The sequence below is a fragment of the Panthera onca genome, chromosome B4, assembly GCF_046562875.1.
Source record: "Panthera onca isolate mPanOnc1 chromosome B4, mPanOnc1 haplotype 2, whole genome shotgun sequence".
In the NCBI taxonomy this organism is placed as follows: domain Eukaryota; kingdom Metazoa; phylum Chordata; class Mammalia; order Carnivora; family Felidae; genus Panthera; species Panthera onca.
In genome coordinates, this window is record NC_138345.1 from 61622407 (window position 1) to 61633254 (window position 10848).

Genomic DNA, 10848 nt, shown 5'->3' on the forward strand with positions numbered 1-10848 from the left:
TTTTTTTTTTTAAGTTTATTTACTCTGAGAGAGTGGGGGATGGGTGGGAAGAGAGAGGGAGAGAGAGAGAATCCCAAGCAGGCTCCACACTATCAGTGTGGATCCTGATGCGGGGCATGAACTCACAAACCATGAGATCATGACCTGAGCCTAAATCTAGAGTCAGACACTTAACCAACTGAGCCACCCAGGTGCCCCTATATCACCTATATTATTGAAGAGTCTATTATTAGATTTTAGACTCATTCTCTGTCAATCCATCATGCAGACTGCTACCAAATTTACCTTTTCCAAAAAAAAAAAAAAAAAAAAAGAATTGTAATCAAGCTAGCTCCCTATTCAAATTTGACTCCACATTCCTGTAGGAAAAACTCAAAGTCCATGGTGTGACATACGAGAGCATTTGTGATCTAGCCCCAGTTGTGCCTCACCTTTATCCACCACTTAGCCATTCTCAACGACTTATGAGCCTGGGATAGTGTGAGTGCCCTATAACACCTCTGCACTTTGGTTCATCCAGTCAAAAATCAAGAATCCCCTTTTTTCATCCTAATCTACTTTGTCCAAACCTCTAGCTTAGCACTTACCAAGCTGTACAACTTTTGCAGAGGCAATTAAAATTTTTTAATGTTTACTTATATTTAAGAGAGAGAGAGACAGTGTGCGAGCAGGGGAGGGACAGAGTGAGAGAGACAGAGACAAAATCTGAAGTAGGCTCCAGGCTCTGAGCTGTCAACACAGAACCCGATGCAAGACTCAAACTTATGAGCCACGAGATCATGACCTGGACCAAAGTCAGACGTTTAACTGACTTAGCCACCCAGACACCCCATACAAAGGCAATGATTTAAACAGACAAACCAGACAAAATAAAAACCAACGAGGTATGTTTGGAAAACTATAAGTAATTTCACTTAGTAGAGTTCAGGGCCTTGGTGAACCTCAAAGGTATGGAGCATGAAATAAAATGGGTAGTCATTCACAGATTTTATTTTTTTCAAAGTTTATTTTTTTTTGAGAGAGAGAGGGGAGGGGCAGAGACAGAGGAAGACACAGAATCTAAAGCAGGCTTCAGGCTCTGAGCTGTCAGCACAGAGCCCGACATGAGGCTCGAACTCACAAACCGTGAGATCATGACCTGAGCTGAAGTTGGATGCGTAACCAACTGAGCCACCCAAGACTCCCATTCACAGATTTTTATTAGGGAAGTTACGTGATCAGATTTGCATTTTAGAACCTTATTCCATTTGCGTGTAAGATGCACTGCAAAAACTCCATAATTATTAAGGCCTGAAGGAGGGCCAGCAGTGTGGCTAAAAAAGGAAGAGTAATGATTCCACAAGTATTTATACAGTAAAATTGGCAAGTCTGATGAATCAATTAAGCAAATGGAGAATTTATCCATTGATTCAATAATTATTGAGGACTAAGCATTGCTTAGTTTCTAGAATTAAAAAAAAATTATGAGATGTCCCCACTCTTAAAGATATTATAATGAAATACAAAGTAGACCAGAAGGAGACTCAAATACAGATAGGAGTTTAGTAAATGATAAAGATTGAATTCTTTAATATGTACTTTTAGGACAGTTAGCTGTTTGGGAAATACAGATATAAAGTCATATTTTCCCATATCAAATTCAGTTCCAAATAAATTGGATATAAAATGTGAAATATAAAAACAATAAAATGCCCATAGTTTAATATATATATATATAAATTTATGGCATTTAAACCTTCCTAAGCAGAGCATCAAAGACATAAACCACACACTGAAAAGCAATACATTTGACTATATAAAATTGAAAATCTCTTTGTCAAAAAAGTATGGAAATAGAGAAATAATTACAACATAAAAGTATATAAAGGTTTAGTACAATATAAAAATTGTTACAGTATTATACACTGGCCTTTGTTTTGGCTTGTTCCAAAGGCTGTCATGAGAGCAGCCTGAGGATCTATTTGATTAAACATGTGTAATAAAACAGAACCATGAATCTCTAATTGCTCTTATAAGGATGTTAACTGAGTACCAAATAATGGTAACAGCTTTGTATCAAAGAACTCTAGAAATTCAGAGACAGGGGTTGGGGTACCCAATAATACTCTTCAAAGAAAGAAAAAAAATACTCAAGCCTGATAAAACATTTCTACTCTGAAGTTTCCCACTGATCTACTTTTGTTTCCTGAAACTTAGTTCCAGGAGCCAAATAATTTCCATCCATCCAGTAAGCAGTTGATGAGAACCTATTATGTTCTAAGGCAGTATGTTAGCCACTGTCTTTTCCACAGTAAGCACAATTATCTTCCTCAAAGATGAGTAAGACAATGTCTTTGCCATCAAGACACTCATGCATGAACATTTAAAGAAGGGAATAATATCTACAATGCAGTCTGTATTTTACTCATACTGAATGCATTTGAATTACTTTGTGATCCCAGCCCAACTGGGTTAAGTGACTTATGGAGGACACTGGAGACAGAACATTTTTATTTAATGGTTATAGCACAGCTTTCCTTATTTGGTTAGATGGAGCCTCAGTTTGTGGGCTGTCAGTACAACACCTTCTAAAATGTCACATTCCCTTTCTGTGATGTTTCAGAGGCAAGTGATGTGGATTTAAGAGCGCAAGAAAGTGATGCTTATTAGTTTTTTTTTTAATTTTTTATATGAAATTTATTGTCAAATTGGTTTCCATACAACACGCAGTGCTCATCCCAACAGGTGCCCTCCTCAGTGCCCATCCCTACCCTCCCCTTCCTCCCACTCCCCATCAACCCTCAGTTTATTCTCCGTTTTTGAGTCTCTTATAGTTTGACTTCCTTCCACTCTTTTTTTTCCCCCTTCCCCTCCCCCATGGTCTTCTGTTACGTTTCTCAGGATCCACATAAGAGTGAAAACATATGGTATCTGTCTTTCTCTGTATGACTTATTTCACTTAGCATCACACTCTCCAGTTCCATCCACGATGCTACAAAAGGCCAGATTTCATTCTTTCTCATTGCCAAGTAGTATTCCATTGTGTATATAAACCACACTTTCTTTATCCATTCATCAGTTGATGGATATTTAGGCTCTTTCCATAGTTTGGCTATTGTTGAAAATGCTGCTGTAAACATTGGGGTACAAGTGCCCCTATGCATCAGCACTCCTGTATCCCTTGGGTAAATTCCTAGCAGTGCTATTACTGGGTCATAGGGTAGATCTATTTTTAATTTTTTGAGGAATCTTCACACTGTTTTTCAGAGTGGCTTCACCAGTTTGCATTCCCAAACAGTGCAAGAGGGTTTGCATTCCCAAACAGTGCAAGAGGGTTCCCGTTTCTCCACATCCTCTGGAGCATCTATAGTCTGCTGATTTGTTCATTTTGGCCACTCTGACTGGCATGAGGTGGTATCTCAGTGTGGTTTTGATTTGTATTTCCCTGATGAGGAGTGACGTTAAGCATCTTTTCATGTGCCTGTTGGCCATCTGGATATCTTCTTTAGAGAAGTGTCTATTCATGTTTTCTGCCTATTTCTTCACCAGATTATTTGTTTTTTGGGTGTGGAGTTTGGTGAGCTCTTTATAGATTTTAGATACTAGCCCTTTGTCCAATATGTCATTTGCAAATATCTTTTCCCATTCTGTCAGTTGCTTTTTAGTTTTGTTGATTGTTTCCTTTGCAGTGCAGAAGCTTTTTGTCTTCATGAGGTCCCAATAGTTCATTTTTGCTTTTAATTCCCTTGCCTTTCGAGATGTGTCAAGTAAGAAATTGCTGCAGTTGAGATCAGAGAGGTTTTTTCCTGCTTTCTCCTCTAGGGTTTTGATGGTTTCCTGTCTCACATTCAGGTCCTTCATCCATTTTTAGTTTGTTTTTGTGAATTGTGTAAGAAAGTGGTCTAGTTTCATTCTTCTGCATGTTGCTGTCTAGTTCTCCCAGCACCATTTGTTAAAGAGACTGTCTTTTTTCTATTGGATATTCTTTTTCCTGTTTTGTCAAAGATTAGTTGGCCATACATTTGTGGGTCCAATTCTGGAGTCTCTATTCTGTCCCATTGGTCTATGTGTCTGTTTTTGTGCCAATACCATGCTGTCTTGATGATTACAGCTCGGTAGTAGAGGCTAAAGTCTGGGATTGTGATGCCTCCCACTTTGGTTTTCTTCTTCAATATTACTTTGGCTATTCGGGGTATTTTGTGGTTCCATACAAATTTTAGGATTGCTTGTTCTAGCTTCGAGAAGAATGCTGGTGCAATTTTGATTGGGATTGCATTGAATCTGTAGATAGCTTTGGGTAGTATTGACATTTTAACAATATTTATTCTTCCAACCCATGAGCACGGAATGTTTTTCCATTTCTTTGTATCTTCTTCAATTTCCTTCATAAGCTTTCTATAGTTTTCAGCATACAGATCTTTTACATCTTTGGTTATGTTTATTCCTAGGTATTTTATGCTTCTTGGTGCAATTGTGAATGGGATCAGTTTCTTTATTTGTCTATGTATTGCTTCATTATTAGTGTATAAGAATGCAAATGATTTCTGTACATTAATTTTATATCCTGCGACTTTGCTGAATTCACGTAACAGTTCTAGCAGACTTTTGGTGGAGTCTATCGAGTTTTCCATGTATAGTATCATGTCATCTGCAAAAAGTGAAAGCTTAACTTCATCTTTGCCAATTTTGATGCCTTTGATTTCCTTTTGTTGTCTGATTGCTGATGCTAGAACTTCCAACTCTATGTTAAACAACAGTGGTGAGAGTGGACATCCCTGTCGTGTTCCTGATCTTAGGGAGAAAGCTCTCAGTTTTTCCCCATTGAAGATGATATTAGCTGTGGGCTTTTCATAAATGGCTTTTATGATGTTTAAGTATGTTCCTTCTATCCCGAATTTCTCGAGGGTTTTTATTAAGAAAGAATGCTGAATTTTGTCAAAGGCCTTTTCTGCATCAATTGACAGGATCATATGGTTCTTTTGTTTTCCTTTTCTTTTATTAATGTGATGTATCACATTGATTGATTTGTGAATGTTGAACCAGCCCTGCAGCCCAGGAATGAATCCCACTTGATCATGGTGAATGATTCTTTTCATATACTGTTAAATTTGATTTGCTAGTATCTTATTGAGAATTTTTGCATCCATATTCATCAGGGATATTGGCCTGTAGTTCTCTTTCTTTGCTGGGTCTCTGTCTGGTTTAGGAATCAGAGTAATGCTGGCTTCATAGAATGAGTGTGGAAGTTTTCCTTCCCCTTCTATTTTTTGGAACAGCTTGAGAAGGATAGGTATTATCTCTGCTTTAAATGTCTGGTAAAATTCCCCAGGGAAGCCATCTGGTCCTGGACTCTTATTTGTTGGGAGATTTTTGATAACTGATTCCATTTCTTCACTGGTTATAGGTCTGTTCAAGTTTTCTATTTCTTTCTGTTTGGGTTTTGGAAATCTGTGGATACTTAGGAATTTGTCCATTTCTTCCAGGTTGTCCAGTTTTTTGGTATATTATTTTTAATAGTATTCCCTGATAATTGCTTGTATTTCTGAGGGATTGGTTGTAATAATTCTATTTTCATTCATGATTTATCTATTTAGGTCATCTCCCTTTTCTTTTTGAGAAGGCTGGCTAGAGGTTTATCAATTTTATTTATTTTTTCAAAAAGCCAAGTCTTGGTTTCATTGATCTGCTCTATAGTTTTTTTTAGTTTCTATATTGTTTATTTCTGCTCTGATCTTTATTATTTCTCTTCTTCTGCTGGGTTTGGGGTGTCTTTGCTGCTCTGCTTCTATTTCCTTTAGGTGTGCTGTTAGATTTTGTATTTGGGATTTTTCTTGTTTCTTGAGATAGGCCTGGATTGCAATATATTTTCCTCTCAGGACTGCCTTTACTGCATCCCAAAGCATTTGGATTATTGTATTTTCAACTTCATTTGTTTCCATCTATTTTTTAATTTCTTCTCTAATTGCCTGGTTGACCCAGTCATTCTTTAGTAGGGTGTTCTTTAACCTCCATGCTTTTGGAGGTTTTCCAGACTTTTTCCTGTGGTTGATTTCAAGTTTCATAGCATTGTGGTCTGAAAGTGTGCATGGTATTATCTCAATTCTTTTATACTTAAAAGGGCTGTTTTGTGACCCAGTATGTGATCTATCTTGGAGAATGTTCCATGTGCTCTTGAGAAGAAAGTATATTCTGTTGTTTTGGGATGCAGAGTTCTAAATATATCTGTCAAGTCCATCTGATCCAATGTATCATTCAGGGCCCTTGTTTCTTTATTGATCCTGTGTCTAGATGATCTATCCATTGTTCTAAGTGGGAAATTAAAGTCCCCTACAATTACCACATTCTTATCAATAAGGTTGCTTATATTTGTGATTAATTTTTTTACACATTTGGGGGCTTCCGTATTCAGTGCATAGACATTTATAATTGTTAGCTCTTCCTGATGGATACACCCTGTAATTATTATATAATATCCTTCTTCATCTCTTGTTACAGCCTTTAATTTAAAATCTAGTTTGTCTGATATAAGTATGGCTACTCCAGCTTTCTTTTGACTTCCAGTAGCATGATAGATAGTTCTCCATCCCCTCACTTTCAATCTGAAGGTATCCTCAGGTCTAAAATGAGTCTCTTGTAGACAGAAAATAGATGGGTCTTGTTTTTTTATCTTTTTTTTTTTTTTTTTAAATTTTTTTTAATGTCTATTTATTTTTGAGACAGAGAGAGACAGAGCATGAGCAGGGAAGGGGCAGAGAGAGAGGGAGACACAGAATGTGAAGCAGGCTCCAGGCTCTGAGCTGTCAGCACAGAGCCCGACGCGGGGCTAGAACTCACGAACTCTGAGATCATGACCTGAGCTGAAGTCGGACGCTCAACCGACTGAGCCACCCAGGCGCCCCGGGTCTTGTTTTTTTATCCATTCTGATACCCTATGTCTTTTGGTTGGAACATTTAGTCCATTTACATTCAGTGTTATTATTGAAAGATATGGGTTTAGAGTCATTGTGATGTATGCAGGTTTCATGCTTGTAGTGATGTCTCTGGTACTTTGTGGTCCTTGCAACATTTCACTCACAGAATCCCCCTGTGACCCTCCTAGGATCTCTTGTAGGGTTGGTTTAGTGGTGACGAATTCCTTCAGTTTTTGTTTGTTTGGGAAGACCTTTATCTCTCCTTCTATTCTGAATGACAGACTTGCTGGATAAAGGATTCTCAGCTGCATATTTTTTCCATTCATCACATTGAAGATTTCCTGCCATTCCTTTCTGGCCTGCCAAGTTTCAGTAGATAGGTCTGCCATTACTCTTATGGGTCTACTGTTGTAAGTTAGAGCGTGTTTATCACTATCTGCTTTCAGAATTTTCTCTTTATCCTTATATTTTGCCAGTTTCACTATGATATGTCATGAAGAAGATTGATTCAAGTTATGTCTGAAGGGAGTTCTGTGTGCCTCTTGGATTTCAGTGCCTTTTTCCTTCCCCAGGTAGGGAAGTTCTCAGCTATGATTTGTTCAAGTACACCTTCAGCCCCTTTTTCTCTTCTTCTTCTGGAATTCCTATGATACAGATATTATTCCGTTTGATTGCATCACTTAGTTCTCTAATTCTCCTCTCATACTCCTGGAATTTTTATCTCTCTTTTTCTCAGCTTCCTCTGTTTCCATAATTTTATCTTCTAATTCGCCTATTCTCTCCTCTCTCTCTTCAATCCATGCTATGGCTGCCTCCATATTATTTTGCACCTCATTTACAACATTTTTTAGCTCCTCATGACTATTTCTTAGTCCCTTGATCTCTGTAGCAATAGATTCTCTGCTGTCCTCTATAGTCTTTTCAAGCCCAGCGATTAATTTTATGACTATTATTCTAAGTTCTTGTTCTGTTATGTTGCTTAAATTGTTTTTGATCAATTCATTAGCTGTCACTACTTCCTGGAGTTTCTTTTGAGGAGATTTCTTCCGTTTTGTCATTTTAGGTAGTCCTTGCAGTGGCTCCAAACTGCCGGGCACTTGCCCTGTGCTGTCCAAAGAAACTTGCTTTGGTGGGCAGGGCCACAGTCAGACCCGATGTCTGCCCCCAGCCTACTTCTGGGGCCACAGTCAGACTGGTGTGTGCCTTATCTTCCCCTCTCCCAGGGGCAGGACTCACTCTGGAGCGGTGTGGCCCCTGTCTAGGCTACTTGCACACTGCCAGGCTTTTGGTGCTGCTTCTATGGGACCTGGCATATTAGCCGGGGTTGATCCGCAAGGTACACAGGGACGGGAGGGGCAGGCTTAGCTCACTTTGCCATTGGTGGTTGTCCCTTGTGGGAGGGGCTCTGCAGCATTGGGATAGAGGCAGACCCGTCAGAGGGATGGATCCACAGAAGCACAGCATTGGGCATTTGCACGGTGCAAGCAAATTCAGTGATGGGCACTGGTTCCCTTTGGAATTTCAGCTGGGGGATGGGAGAGGGAGATGGCGTTTGCCAGTGCCTTTGTTCCCCTGACTAGCTGAGTTCTGTCTTCCGGGGCTCAACAACTCTCCCTCCTGGTGTCCTCTCGCCCTCCCCACTCTCCAAGAGCAGAGCTGTTGACTTTTAACATTCCAGATGTTAAGTTCCGCTGGCTGTCAGAACTCACAGAGTCTGGTCCCTCTGCTTTTGCAAGCCAGACTTTGGGGGGGGCTCTGCCTTGCTGGGCGGGCTGCCCCTCCACCACCCGGCTCCCTCCCGCCAGTCCATGTAGCACACACCGCCTCTCTGCCCTTCCTACCCTCTTCCGTGGGCCTTTTGTCTACACTTGGCTCTGGAGAGTCCTTTCTGCTAGTCTTCTCATGGTTTTCTGGGTTGTTTAGGTAAATGTGGGTGTAATCTAAGCGATCAGCAGGATGAGGTGAGCCCAGCGTCCTCCTACATCGCCGTCTTCGATGCTTATTAATTTGAATGAGGTCATCAGAGTCACTCTGCAGGATGCTTAGGGGTAGGATAGGGCCCACAGACCCATACCAGTTAAAATAATCTCAACAGAGTCAGACATTGTGGTGAATGTATATACAGAATGTCATCATGTTTTCCTCAAGCATGCTTTTACATGCTAAATCCTAGAAACCTCTGAATTCGGGCTTGAGAACATTGAATACTTACTATGGCAAGAAAGCAATAAACATCTCCTTGTGGGCAGTCTCATTGCCACCCTGAACTTCACATCCCTAAGTCCATCCATGGCCCTGCCCACATCTGTTCTTGGGTTTCCACCTGCCAGATTTGACACCTCGCCCATCGCTGATTTTCAAAAGTCCTTTGAGTCTTCTTGTTTCGGGTGCTCCTACTTGATTCTTTTTAAAAAGGTTTATCTGGGGCAGGATGAAATTAATGTCCTGGCATCAGGCACCAGCTTCCTTAATGCTTGTTCGCCTCATACCATCCTCACTCTCCTTCTGCCCCATTCCCAGTCTACCGCATAATCTCCAAGATGATGTTCTACAAACACATATTTTGAAATTTTCCTCTTTTTCCCTTCATTCAAATGTTCCCTCAATATTTACCTCTTTCCAAGACTAACTCTCAGAGTTTTGGGTAAAGTGAAGCAAAACATAAGCTAAACAAAAACCAGCCATTCAGGGACCTACTATAGACCTACCAAACTAGGAAAGGGGTCCAGACTCCAACTTCTTTCTTAATTGGCTTCATGACTAAAAGCTACAGGGACCTGTAAACAGCAATTAGGAATACATACCGTGCTTCCCCTCCATTAGCTCCCACCCCCTTCCAAATCTGAGGTAAGCTAAGGACACCGATTCTGGGATACTTGTGGGTTCTTTCTGACCCTCAGTGATTATTAAATAGCACATTTGGGTTAGGGTTTTTTTCCCCTGCATTGTGGTTTCTGTGATTAAGTGATGTACTACATAATGTTCTTGCTACTCCAACTGCCTCACATAGTTTTACTATTTATGCATATTCATTTTTTATTTTTCTACAAAAAAAATTAAAAGAGGTATTTGAAAAGCAGATTGAGATTTGTTCTTTTTTCTCTCCCTTTTAAAGATCTGACAAAATCTTTAGAAGTGCTCAATGGGATATTGTTCTGAAAGATCAGTACTTTTGTAAGCAAACAAAGGGAAGTTCTTTCTTCAGCCAAGTCAGCCTCTGCCTACTCTACCAGGGAAGTAGGCAGAGTTTCTAAAGTATGCACATGTTTGCTGACTGGCAAACAAAGGGGGAAAGGAGAGGAAGGAAGGGGAGGAAGAAATAGAGAATGAGAAAAAGAAGCAAGAAGGAGAAGACAAGAAAGCAGTTGTATATTCAATGAGCCTGAGTTAGTATAAGATCTTCCTTCACATGTTGACCCCTGGATTACAAAGGTGGTCAATTTCCCATCTTGCTCTAGGCCATATTATTGCCTCACATTATATCGACTTTTTTTGTATTTTGTATTTAACACAAAACAAAAAAACAGTGTTGCTAAATCTTTTGACTTTGAGCTTTGCAAAACAATAAAAGACACAGAACATTTTTTTCACAACAGTTACTTTGTATGGTTCCCGGCACAATTTAAAAGTGATTTAGTTACAAAAGGGTAAATGTTCAAATGACCATGCCTTATTCAAAGTAGTCTTAAAAATATACAGAACTGATTGTAAGAGAAAGACCTCCTCAAGGTGATATATTTTGCTTGAACAGGGAAACAAAATCGAGCATGGCTTCACTCTGTTGGCTTTGTTTTTCCGAAGTTATTGAAGAAAAGAGAGGTTTGCCAAAACTAAACAAAACACAGAACCATTTCTTTGAACCTGAGAACTCTCCAGTGCCCAAACATGATTAAAAACCATCTTGGTTAAGCCGTTTTGATCGGCATGCCTGTAGTAAAACCTGTTCTGAGTCGCTGGC